At 40.7% G+C, this 13,253-nt stretch overlaps 1 long non-coding RNA gene across 1 annotated transcript; it reads left to right on the top strand.

The window, feature by feature from the left end:
- Positions 1-620: 620 nt before the first annotated feature.
- Positions 621-10,316, top strand: LOC108447937. The gene is made up of 2 exons (XR_001863657.1): positions 621-6,544; positions 8,571-10,316. It is a non-coding gene; the product is annotated as an uncharacterized LOC108447937 (long non-coding RNA).
- Positions 10,317-13,253: the final 2,937 nt, after the last annotated feature.

The raw sequence follows: 13,253 nt of genomic DNA, 5'->3' as shown, positions 1-13,253 counted from the left end.
GGTAATTAAATAATATTCATGAAAATATTCTTCCATCGGCATATATTTTGACTCAGAAATTAACTGTGTCCAAACGGTCTTCCAAAAGTCTTTGGTAAGAATCAAGTCCCAAGAAACGTAGAAAAAGTTCTTAAACAACCATGAAAGGAAGTGTTTCAGTTCCTTTTGAGCTTGAATTAAGCAAAAATTTACAAATCATTGTTCAAGAATCTTTTCAAGTTTAAGATAAATGTCCATATGCGGCTCTGAGAGCCAAGAGTCTTTCCACGGTTCCTCCATAGTTTAGAGATGGAACAGCAAAATGAAAACAGGAAGAGAAATCCAGAGTTTACTCACAAATCAGTCGCTGTCCTTAGGGATCGGGGATCGTTCTGCTCGCAATTCTCTACCATATGTTGCAATGGGGATGTTGCAACACGCGTATCAATCAATGAGGTTTGTTGAAAAGAAATATAAGGACCGATTCTTGATAGATGTTTCAGAGAGATGTTTATTTCTCCAGCTGCATGGCCGGGGCTCTGCCGAGGAACTGCCGCAATCACAGGACCTGAGGGTCCTTGCCCGCGCAGGGGAGCGCAAAACAACCAATGGGGAACAAGGTTGACCGGGGAGTAGGGAAACCCCATGCCTCACCCCAGGGCCCCTCTCCCAGGACCACATGGCAGGGGGGAGGGACCCCAACAACTCTTCTCCAAAATATTCCATTGGCAATCACAATTGGTGCCAATAGCTTCATGTCACAGGCCTGCCTCAGTCCCTTGCCACAGACAATGTGCCACATGTCCTTGTTTGACAAAGTATCTGTCTGAAATGATATGATTGTGGCCTTCCTGTCTCACATTTGCATCAAGATACATCAAACTCATGTGAGAGAAAAAGTAAAAAACAACAAACAGACTAACAGTCAAAACACACAGGATTAGAACGGTAAAGACAGGACAATGTGGTGAGCAAGGACACAGTGGGCATGTGCTGTAAAGCAGTTACTGTCATAGTATGAAGTGAACTGCATGTGAAATGGGCAAGAATTTAAAATTAACACCTATCCATCCCCTTAAGTGTAGGACTTGGGAGGTCAAAGGCTGCTTCCACATGTTGCGGGGAAAAGAATAATTTAGCTTCTTGATATTACTTGATATTTCTTTTGCATCTCCACCCCATCAGCGAAAATTGAGTGAAAACAACTGATGGAGCCACACAAATAAAGCGTTACCCTGAATAACACACCATAATTTTGGTGCCACTGCCCAAAGCAAAATAAAAAAAAAAGTTTGATCTGTGTTACCTTAGTTACTTTCATTGCCTTAATTTTCTAAATAAAGTAGTAAAGAATATTCCTCTGAAGAGTCTTCTTGGTTACTCGGTTGTGATGCCAAAATTATTTTTGCTTTTATATTCCCTTCATATATATTCATAGCTCTGTAGATTACTGTTGCATAGTTATATTGCTCCTAGCTAACTACATTACTTTTCCTACCCTGATAGGCAGAAAGACAAAACACATTCCAAAGGCTCCTATCTTATCTTCCCTCCTCTGGGAACCAAGGTTAAAACCAGCTTCTCGAGATACTTTCTTATAAACAAAGTACAGCTAGTATAGCTAGTAGCAAGAACGGGGGACTCCAGAATAGGTGGAACCAAGAGGGGGAATTATCTCATTACTTGTGCTTGTAATTGGGAATTCTTGTTAATTATGCTAATCTGTCAAACTTATAAAACTGTATTCGCCCTATGTGGGGCAGACATTTTTCCACATCTGGCCCTGGAGGCCTCCAACTAAAGACCAGATTTTATATTATCTCCTATAATAACATTGTCTCAAAAGTGTGTTGTTTATTTCTAGGTCTTTAAGGTCTTTAGAGCATATTTTTATGCATTATTCAAATTTACATGGCAGGAATTTTGCTCGGACCTTGCATTAAAATGCTCTTGGTCTTGACTCTTAGACCAAATAGGGACACAGCCTAAATTCTCAGGGTGAGATGCCTTCCCAAGCAAAGAGTGGGAACTGGGAAATGAGGAAACAGGGAAGTCTGCCATCCAGAAGCGAGAGAGAAGGGCTCCCAAACAACAGGGGTCTCCGTTCCATACCACAGAGGGGTCGTCATCCTGCATTTTAGGTAATCAGATACTTTCAATTGCTCATAACCCATCAAGACCTTCAGTTGGTGCGTGAACATAGCCCAGCTGGGTTCAGAAACAAGGCAATTTATCCAGCTAAGGAACTGGCTTAAATTCAATCCAAAAGGAGTTTTAAACAAGTCCTCTGATGATATAACAGGATAGATAACAAGAAGAGCCAATTCCTTTGCTCTAAATTGAAACTGTGCTTCTGAGTGGAGTGAGAACACTGCCTTTGTTCCAGGACAAATGCAGACCTGGATGCAGCATTCTAACTCTAACTTGTTTCTTACAAGCTTCTGGGTTTGGAGGTCATGTCTAATTGCCAGCCTCATGTTCATGTAAGGGTGAGATATTTTAGTTATAATTAGCATAAATAATTACAGGCACATAAAAAGGCAAAACCCACAAATATCTCATAAGAAACCATTCTTTGTGCCATGTGTTCCTGTGCACCAAATTGATTTTCCATTCACACAACCTCTTTCATTTTTCCAATTATGAACCTCAGCCTAATTTGGAGCAAACATAAACAGCAGGTGAAGATGCAAAAAGGGCACTTGCTTCTGACAAACATTGTGAATCTCCCTTTTATTTTTAATACCGAACCATAATCTGCACAGATGATAAGGTAATTAAAGCATAATGGATGTAGGGTAAATTATAATGACTTATATGGCTTAGGAGAAAGATACTTCAGAGTAATGTATTAATGCTTGAGAACCGAAAATAGTCATTATGCATTACCAGACCACTGACAGATGGCTACAAATTAAAAACTGTTAAGGAATTTTTAAACTGAATTGGACATAGTGATCTTCATAAAAGAACCAACAAGAAAATTCTTTATCACAATTAAAACAAAGGCAAACTTGTGACTTAAACTGAGAGATGCAATTGCCTATGCATGGGGAAAATTTAATCTTCTGTCGAAACTCTGAATCCCTTCCTAAATATGATCCTCTGTATACTCAAGAATATACCAGTTTCTTTAGGGTTAATCCCTGTCATGGTGGCCATTAAATTTCAAATTAGTTTTAAACAGCCATCCATTTCCTAAACTCGACAATGACTCAGAGCAAACAGCGTGTGACAAACCAAGCGTGCATGAGACAAAGCATGAGGACAGCCCATGTGTGTCATGCTGACACTGCTGTTGCTGTCTCACCCCTTGTGCAGACTGAGAGACGACCATATCCAACTCCGAATCCATCCTCTGAGAGGAGGCTTGTAGAATAAACATAGAAGACTTCAGTTTAGCAAACCTAATGGTGGAATAAAGTCTCAGGAAGTGGACAAGGGAGTTAATGCATCTGTTCGTTCTTATTCATTTAAAACTCTGGTTCAGTGAAGAGCTCCACAAAATGGTTTCAGATATGCATAATTGAGCCTAATAAATGCTTTAGTGTTTTATTAGTAATTCTTAGAGTAGAACTCCACTTTAATGTAATATTATAGTCTTGATTTTATAATCTTGTCTAGTAAAATTTAGCTGACAATTCTATTTCATTTTTTCCTTTAGCACCTTGTTTAGATTTCCATCTTAAGTAGGACTTTAAGATACACTTTGGCAGAAAGCTCCTTCACACAGAACATCCCATTTAAAAATTAATACCTTGCTGGCTCTGCTAATCCAACCTGGAAGAGTTTACATTAGTGTTTTAAAACCAGAGTGCATGGTTCATTAAAACCCAGCTTCACCAAGCTTAAAAGAGAGGTGAGTACAAATGGGTTCAAGGGAGACTGACCTGCTATTACTTTTATTTCTTTTCTACTCCTGCAGAATCTGATTCATTTACACTGCAACCTTTGAACCTGACCTTTTTAATTTGGCCCACAACATGTAATAACAAATTTACCTCTGCCGGTTTATATGTTCCCATGCTAAAGGAGAGTACAAGAGACGCAAGGACCATTTTTTTAAATTAATGCCATTCTGCTTTGGCCGTCTCACACCATTCTGCTAGACTCTGAACAAGTAAATTCTAGAACTCTAGTGCAAGCAGTGATCCAATTTAAAAAATGGTGTAAGACAAGGTTGTAATATACCTAGCCTAAGAGATAGAGATCATATACTAGAGAATATTATGAAGATATAAATTCCCCCACTTAATCTTCAGCAGATCATTTCTGAATTGTCTCGTAAGTCCAGAAATATCACTCCTAATGTATAGATCTATGATACTACTTTCACCACCATAATTATCTTTATTCAGTTTCTTCCGCATATTTCTAACGCACTACGTGAAACTCCAGTCTACATATGTTAAAGCTGAAATGATTATTCTTTGCAAGCATCCTGTTGACATCAACCAAGGGCTCAGCTAAACTACCTAGAGATTGCCTCTGAAAACAAAATCAGTACAGACCATGACTGTTTATTGCTCTAATTTACCTTTGTCAGTGGAGTTATCTACTTCAGAGTCCTTGTCCATCCTGAAAGCATTCCACCTCTCTAAGGCAGCATGCAATTTCCTAAACAAGGATCTTGATTGGATCAAGTCACCTCTACACTGTCCAGCCCCTCAGAGCTGCCTCCACAGCCAATCTGTCACCACCCTGTAGCTCCTTTAGCTATGCAGATTTACTTACAAGACCAAGGATGCTCCTTCGGATTAGAGACTCTTTTCTGGTGTGTTCCAACTAGGATGGGATTAGACAGGGCTCATGCAACATTGGTTACAACAGATGGATTTGTCACTGACAGGGCAGAATAAAGTTATTGCAAACACCACAGGAATCAAGTACCTAATTTACTGCTCAGTGTCTAGATCTGGCTCCCTAGTTTACTTTGACATGTTCTAGCAGAAAGAATTCACAATGTCCAGGAGCACTAATAATAGAAAAACTCTTTTAAACCACCTTATTTTGTATCGTTTTTCATTTTAATTTGTCTACCAAATGTGTTAAATTAAGAATTATCTGATTAATTATGGAAATTGTCTTCACCAAGCTGGTGAACACATTAATTTGTTGCCATGTCAATATTCCCTTTGCAATTTCCCATAGGCAAACAATTCTTACAAAATAAAACACAAATATATTGGTTTTGTCTTTAACTAAAGTTGCCAGCTTATTCTAGAAGGCAAGGTGAATTATGCTTCATCATACTTAGTCTGCAACTCACTTTGGGTGTGGTTCTCAGGTCTACATTTTTCCTGGTTGCACTTCTGTAAAGACTTGAGTTTCTCATTTAAGCTCCCTGACTCAATTGGGCAAATTGTGATAGAGACCCTTTGCCGGATGAACATTTTATTCTTTTGATAACCAGCACGAACAAAAACTACTTTATTACTTCAAAGGCAAAACAAACTTGTAACAAAACATTCTAAACCTTACCTAACTGAACTTCAAATGGGATTTGTGCCATCTGTGGCTAGCAGAGAGTTCCCTCTCCAGTGAAAAGTGCCTACTTTGAATGCTCCAACAGCTTTGATCCTCTTTCTTTCCGTAAAAGAAGTGCTGAACGTTTGTGCTGCCATCCAGAAGGACCTCAACAGGCTGGAGAAATGGGCTGACAGAGGTCACCACATGAGGAACAAAGGGAGATACAAAATCCTCCAGCCAGGATGAAACAATCCCAGGTACCAGTGTATGCTGGGGAACCACCAGCAGGAAAACCACCTTGCAGAAAAGGATTTGGAGGGCATGGTGGACACCTCACTGAACACAAGCCAGCAATGTGCCCTTGCAGCAATGAAGGCTGGTGGCGTCTGAGCGGCATTAGGAGTGCTACCAGCAGGTCCTTGGAGGTGATCCTTCCACTCCACTCAGCACAGGTGAGACAACAGCTGAGATACTATGTCCAGTTGTGGGCTGCCCTGCACATGAGAGACATAATGGAAAGTCCAGAAAAGGGTTGAAAAGATGATGAAGGGACCAGAGCATCTCTTCTGTGAGGAAAAGCACAGAGCTGTGCATGTTCAGCCTGGAGAAGAGGAGCCTCAGCAGGGAATCTCATCCATGTATATGAATGCCTGGAGGGAGGGGGTACAGAAGATGAGCCAGGCTCTTTTCTATGGTGCCCAGAGACAGGACCAGAGGCAATAGGCACAAACTGAAACACAGGAGGTACTGCCTGGATATAAAGAAAAAATTCTCCCATAAGAGTGACCAATCAGGCTGCCCACTGAGGTTGTGGCATCTCCTCATATTTGGAGATATTCAAAAGCTGGCTACATACAGTTCTGGGCAAGCAGCTCTAGGGGACGCTGCTTGAGCAGAGATGTTGGACCAGATGACCTCCAGAGGTCCCTCCCAACTTCAGCCCTCCTATGATTCTATGAAAAAAAGTCTCAGTAACCACTTCCCTTGCTGCTCAGAATTCAAACTGGATTTCCACAAACAGTCACAACAAACTGATGGAGACGTGAGATTAACAGAGCTTTTCCAGGACAGCAAGTTCTGACTCCAGCTACTGAAGGTAAGAAAGTACTGTTAAAGGAAGGTATGAGATTAATCTGTGTGGTGGATTAGCCTTGGCTAACAGCCAAACCTCCACCCAGCCACTCATCCTCTTGCTTCCCCTCGAGTCAGCAGGACAGGGTGAAAAACAGGACATTAAAACAACACCCTTCCTCTAACCCCCATGCCCCCCATTCCCAGACTGACTCCAAATCTAGTTACTTCCTTCCCTCTCAACTTTTCCACCTTTCCTTCACCCTGAGCCACACAGGGGGATGGGGAATGATGTTTGGGGTCAGAGCCTAACAGCTTCTCTTAGCTACTCCTTCCCTGTCAGTTCTCTGCTCCAGTGTGGGCTCTGCATGGGTTGCAGCTGCTTTAGGCCATATCCATCTGCTTTGGCAAGAGGATACCTCATGGACTGCAGCCTGGATAACTGCTCTGCCATGGAGCATCTCCTCTTCCTCCGACCTCATGTTCCCTCCTCCTTTCCCTGGGGCACTTTTTGCCCTTTCTTTTTGCCCTTGCCTTTCCCTAAGGCACCAGCATCTCAGCTGCAGGCTCAGTCATACCCAGCAGCCCCAGCCTCTCCTCACAGGGGCCCCACCACAACCCCTGCTGCTGCCAGTGCAGCTTAATCTACCTCATTTTGGATTTTACCCCTTTTCACCTCCAACTTTTCAATTACTGTTTTCATCAGAATTACTCCTGAAGTGTGGCACACTGTCGAAGCCAGACATCAGGGTTTGTAGTTGTCTGGTTCATTTGTTTCTCTTTTCTTTAACAATAGAAGTTCAAAAGCACATGAGATACAGTTATGGAATAGCTGTAAGCAACAAGGGACAGAAATAGCATTTACAAGAGGACACTCTTACAGAGCTCAGACATCTGTCATGGTGCTATCTTAAGAAGCTAGGACAGACCGTCAGTCTGTAAGCCCAGAGCATCAGCACTGTGAACAGAATACAACAGAATGCTTTGGGTGGGAAGGGATCTTACAGATCATCTCGTCCTAACCCCCTGCCATAGGCAGGGACACCTTCCACTAGGATCACGTTGCTCAAAGCCCCATCCAACCTGGCCTTGAACACTTCCAGGGATGAGGCATCCACAACTTCTTTGAGCAACCTGTTCTAGTGCCCTACCACCCTCCCAGTAAAGAATTTCTTCCCAGTATCTCATCTAAACCTACCCTTACTATAAATGTACAAGTAAGTCAGAAATAATTCTTTGCAGAAAAAACAACCCATTAGAAATGGATGTTATTTAACTGCATAACACAGGAGGAGAAAGGACAGTTCTCTGTTGCAGGAAGAGATTAATCCTCTAGAAATTGACAGCTACAATTACTAGTTTCATTTCATAGTAGTCTTGTAAAAATCAATATAACTATTTGCACAGGAAAATGAGTAAATTTTGTTATTAAATCTCATTTGATTGTTCAGGTTTCGCTCATTTTTTTTTATATCCATCAGTGTATTTTTTTCCACCCAAAACACAGAATTCCAGGGCTCTGAACATTCTACCAGTTACCAAAGTCATTAATCTGCTCTAGCAAGATTAACAATGAAGAGAAATCAATAATTTAAATTATCTGTTTTCAGTTTAATCCCTTTTTATTTGGTCACAGAAAATTGTTGATACCAGAATACATGTAATTTATGAAATTAGTATCATGTAGATCAAGAAAAATGGATGGAGGTTCTTTTACACACCATATATATATATACATATATACACACCTGGGACTGATTTCCATTGATTCAGGTTTGTGATTTCTGATGTTTATTACATATTTCTAATAAGCATACTAAAAATAACTACCTCTTTATGTGTCTATAGCTGTCTCTATTAATTTCATGATGAATGTTCTATAAACATATTACCCATTCAGGTGCAGAAGTCAAAGCTAGGCCTTCTCCCATATACAGGGAGCTGTGAAAAGCAGGTAGGATCCACTAGGAGGCACAAGGATTCGAGTACTTTATGTCAGTGTCAGAACTTCTAGGGCAGAAAATTGAATTCCTTTTCTCATCCCCCAACAGTTCAGCAGTGAGACATTCTCCAAGGAGATGGGACTGAGAAGAGATGGAATTGAAATCCTTTTCCTTGAGAAAGTAGAACCAAGTCTTCTGCATCCTGGATGAGTGCCTTATATGCAACATTGAATATATGAAGGAGGAAACCTAGTTAGGTCTTTCTCTGCCATGAAGCAGACAAACCTTTAAATTATCTGTTTTTCCTAATTTGGAAGAAACTAATTAAGCACCTCTCTTCAAAACACAGTTTCCAAGTCAGTGAAGTTTCCAGGAAAGGCAATTTAAGATGCATATTGTTACATTCAAAATCTTGAGGATAGGAGAAAACACACCCTATACATGGAACAAAGGGTTTTTTTCTTAGGCTAGAAAGGGCAAAGAGAGAATTTTGAATGTTAACATGGTATAAAGGGCTGTGTCAATCCTATTGTAGGAAATAAGTAGAAGGGTAAGCTCAGGTGATAACACTTGTTGGCAGGAGTGCCTTTGGAGCATCTGATAATGTCCCTGGAGTTGGACCCTCAGGGGCAGCACTGGCCAGTGCTTCTCATCAGGCCCAGTGTTCTTAGCAGCATCTTTGTATCCCACCTTCCTGCACTGTGACAGCAAAGCTCAAAGATAACCAGAGCCTTTCCCTCGTGTGAGACCTGCTGCAAGCACAGGTGAGGCTTTGAGGCTCTACAGCTATTTCAGTGGCCTCCTGTCCAGCCTGGCTCCCTGTAATGCACCCAGCTGTCAAATGAAAGCTCCTGATGAGTTTTGTATTCCACTGAAGTTTTCCCTAGACAAAGGACATGATCACTACCTGTAAGCAACTTTTATTTTGGGGGTGACAGGAACTGAACTGTTCATGTTAGAAACATGATCTTTAGTTTTTATGTTATGGATATCACTTGTCATATATTGTTAACTACCTAAGCAGTGCTTGTGCTTTTCAAGCAAATCTTGACAGTATTTAAGTAGGACAATGAAATAAACATTGCTGCTGCCAAACAAGAGACTGGCCAGAAGTATAAGCTTAGATCTGCAAAACCTGAATTAATCACAAATCTGCGGCTCAGTACCAAGTCTACTAGCAAAAAGCTAGAGAATAACATAAAATAGAGAGAAAGAAGGAGACCCTGATCAGAGTGTTGCTGGTTTAAGCCTGGTTCTGGGGCTAGTGACTGCTGCCTCCCCTGCTCCAGCTTCAGCCCTGGGGGTAGCCCTGCTGGGGTGGAGGTGACACACACAGAGCCCCTCTCCCCCAGCCACTGCCTGACAAACCATAGCCATTTGTGTGTGGCTGGGGCCCACTGCTAGGCTGCAGTTGGCAGATCAGGAGAAGGAAACTGCTGAGGAGAAGAAAGCCCCACCATGAGTATCACTCTCCTCCTGCTGAGGACAGCAGGATGCTGGCACTTCATCACAACACATTCTGCCCCTCCACTCCAGAAGGCAGGAAGTTGTCAGCCTGCATTGGTCAAGATACAGTGGAAGGATAAGCATGACACCCAAGGAAAAAGATCCATATTTGTAGGCTTTTCTTATGTAAGTGTGTTAAAGAAGCATTTTTTTTAACTTTTTCAATCAATATGGACAATGAGTGTCGGTATTCCTGCAACTGGACTAATAATGAATGTTTGGTGTATTTTGATTGGGTTTTTAAAGCATCCACTGGCCTAATAATAAATTCTTAGTTCCATGTACATATATATGTGTGTATAATGTCTTGTTTTTTGGCAAAAAAGAAAAATAAATTTGAGTGCATCATCTGCTGCTTCTTGCTTGGGGGAGTTTTCTGTTAGCTTCTTGGCTATAAGGGATCTTATTTCATCTTCCTGACTGCTTCTGTGAAGAACACATTCATGAGGGCAGTGGTCTATTACAGGGACCAGACACAAAGACCTGAGTCTAAATAAATTACCTGTAACTACTTGGGAAGGGTCCAAAAGAAGCAGGAATTGAACTGAGATCATGTCTGCGTTCAACATAAATTCACCCTAACTGTCAGAGTAGTACTTCTCCATAGTACTTTTCATCCCTGGGGTTTCCAAGGCACTTTACCTATGAAATCTGTGTGTTAATTATTCAGTAAATTCTGGATTCATCTTCTTGATCTTTGATACACAGTAGTTATTCTACAGGACACAGCAACAGTCAGTAGAGAGCAAGGGTAGAGAAGTAAATTGTTAATTGCACTAAAAGTGAATCATAAGGCAGAACATACTTACATGGCTGAATGTATTTTCCAGCTTAAAAAACAGCACCTTCAGCAACATAATGCCTGTGAAATTGCCCCATGTATCAATTTGTTAATAAAAAAGTGTGTCTTATTGAATCAATGACACTTTCTACAGTACATTGTACTTGATAGCCATAAAGCTCTTAAGGGCAATGACCTACCAGTAAAACCCTTCAATGAAAATAATCTTTCCCTTAGATTAATTCATAATGAAACTCTTCTATTTTGATGTTTTGAAGTAATTTTGATACCTGGAATTGGGAACTAACTGAAACTTTCTCAGAGGCCACAAATTTCCATTAGAGAGACAAATTTTCAACAACAGTAATGAGTCCTTGGCATTTAGTACAACTGCATTTTAGTATGATTGGACATGCTCTGGGAGAAGAAAAATATCATTTTTTCCTCCTCAGCTGGAAGAAAAATAACAAAGGAGAAAGCTGCAAAAGAAGCCCACAATGCCAGCTTTGTCAGGGAAAATTTACATCTCTACAGTTTTAAAGGAAAAGGCTTTCTGCGTTCTTCCATTTCTGACTTTCATGTCTGAGCTGGCAATTTGCCTGAAGGACTGATCCTCTGACAGAATTATTGTCAGGGAGGTCAGCTGTAAATTTCAATCAGTCAGTACAGGGCACAAGGAAAACACTGTCAGGAGTATTTTCCTGCAACTTGGCATCAGATATAAACACTGAATGTACAGCTCTAAACATAAATCTTCAAATAATAATTCACCCTGAAAATCAGTAATTTTAAATTCTAACTACTGTCTACTACTTAAGTACAAAATCTCCACTGATAGAGCTGCTTTTCTGTGCTTTGGAGAAAACTTTGGCCACACTTACTGGAGCCAATGAACATCTCAGAAAAGACAAAGCAAACATTATTTTATTACAGATATTAAAGCCCAGGAATTACTGGGATAATCACGTGCTAAGCAGCAAATTAAGAGGAACCATGATTACAGACACAAGAATTATATTTGACACCCATATAAATTTTATCTAAAATAAGACTAAATTACAACATTTGTATCCAATTTTTGGTGTTGCCAGCTCATAGATTTTAATCATGGGGCTTTATCTTAAAACTTTAGAATTGTTATTGTCTGAAGACACCAAAACATTACTACCAATTTAAACTAAGTTTAAAAAGCAAAGCCAGGGAAAAAAACCAAAAAACAACAAAACAACCTCCAAAAATCCCAACAAACACACTTTATATCACTTTATATTCCTGACCCTTCTGGTTACAGGGAGAAGCTTGAAAATGGGCCACAAAAGCAGAAAGGTCAAAAGGATATTGTCAGATGGCACACATATAAATGTGTTCTGACACATCTAAATGTATCATCATAAGTAACTCAATACCAGACTCATGTCATAATTTTCTGAGTCCTGTTCTGCTTTCTGCAAGTTTCCAGACACCTTCAGTGCCAAACACTGTGTGTGCTGGCTGAGCTGGGACTTTGGTTCAGCCATGCAGAGTTATCTCTATGTGCCTTTGGGAAGACAACCTCAAACAGGAGAAGTGGAACTGACAATTGTGGGTCAAGTTGGGCGAGAAATTCTTACAAAAACTTTCTAGCACAAGCCCCCACTACAGGCAGCAGTACATCCCTCTGACCCCTGTAACTTTGAGGGTACAGGGGTACCCTCATCTTTTAGCTGCTTATACACATTCTCACTCAAAGACTGAAAGGGCAACCAGCTCAGGCAGAAAGCTAAAGGCAGCACACGTAAATCATCACAGGTCCAAACACAGCTCTCCCAGTGCAAGGGAGCTCAGCATCAGGTTCGCACAAGGTCTGGATGCCAGCATTTGAAAGAAGTTCTCATAGTTTTCATATGAGTTCCCACGGCACTGTACAGTGACCTTCAGTCCTGCTCTGCTGACACAAACCCAAGTCCTATGTTAGCAGGATAAGCAAAGTGTTTTCACTTCTACTTACTGCTTAAGACAAAAATAACTTCTGTGGTCCATTCTGTCCTCTGGGTACAAAAGTCTTGTCTTGCTTGGTGGTTTGAGGATCCAGAAAACACAAACTGAAATGGAAAGACTGTTGCTATTGCAATGAAAGGTCTTTTACACACTCTTCTCTTTTCTAGAATATAAGCAACTATTATTGGATATATACAAGAGCTAGGACAAAAGCTGCAGACCTAAGTTTCCCTATACCATGTGCAAAGAATGCACAGACAGGATGGAAAAAAAGGAGGTACTTTCTTTAAGGATCATCTTCCTCCTTCAGGGCTGGGGACATAGAGGGGACTTTGCAGTGTTGGGACAGGATCTTCAACAGGCCAAAGACTTTGAAATGAAATTATGCCCTTTCTTCTACTCTGCACCTCCTTTAGACACAAAATCTTATTAGGACACAATTAAAATATATTATATAACTATTAGTAGTAAAAATTCATCTGGAAAGGAAAAGAAGATTTTTTAAAGTCTGTTAACAAGTGTATTCC

This window comes from Corvus brachyrhynchos, unplaced genomic scaffold (genome assembly GCF_000691975.1).
Source record: "Corvus brachyrhynchos isolate BGI_N302 unplaced genomic scaffold, ASM69197v1 scaffold136, whole genome shotgun sequence".
Classification (NCBI taxonomy): domain Eukaryota; kingdom Metazoa; phylum Chordata; class Aves; order Passeriformes; family Corvidae; genus Corvus; species Corvus brachyrhynchos.
Note: the sequence above shows the minus strand (reverse complement) of the source record. Positions and strands in the feature narration are given on the sequence as shown.